A 672-nucleotide genomic window follows, 5' to 3' on the forward strand; every position below is an offset into this window, starting at 1 on the left:
ACAGCTAGCTGTCTCTGTTTCCCTTTGGCTAGCTGTCTCCGTTGCTTCATAGCTAGCTGTCTCTGGTTCTAATCGCTAGCTAGCTGTCTCCCCCATCCCTCCTAACCTCTCCCCACTCAACTGCACAGTGTTTAGCGTTTGTAAGAGACGCCTGGCTAGCTAGCTAGCCAGCTAGCTAGCCAGCTAGCTAGCCAGCTAGCTAGCCAGCTAGCTGGCTGGCTGGCTAGACTAGATACTTGGCTAGCTACCTGTCTAGCTATCTGTATGGCTAGCTGCTTAGCTAGCTATCTGTCTACCTTGATTCCTAGCTAGCTATCTGTCTACTTTGCCTTCTAGCTAGCTGTCTGTCTAGCTAGCCGCTTGGCTAGCTGTATTTCTAGCTAGCTAGCTGATCAGGGTAAAAGACAATCATGGGAGACATCCCTTAGCGCAGCAGTCTCTCTGCGTTTTCTTCTCTCGCCGCTGGCTAGCTAGCTAGCTAGCTAGCTAGCTAGCTAGCTAGCTATCCGCATAGCTAGCTGGATTGCTAGCCATCCGGTTAGCTAGCTCGCTAGCTAGCCAGCTAGTATATCTAGCCAGCTAGCCAGTCGAGCTAGCCAGCTAGCTAGCTAGCTAGCTAGCTAGCTAGCTAGCTGGGGCAGTATGTGGCGTGTGTATAAGCTGTAAGTTTTT

This window comes from Eimeria mitis, genomic scaffold, assembly GCF_000499745.2.
Source record: "Eimeria mitis Houghton genomic scaffold, Emh_scaff991, whole genome shotgun sequence".
NCBI classification, from domain to species: Eukaryota; Apicomplexa; class Conoidasida; order Eucoccidiorida; family Eimeriidae; genus Eimeria; species Eimeria mitis.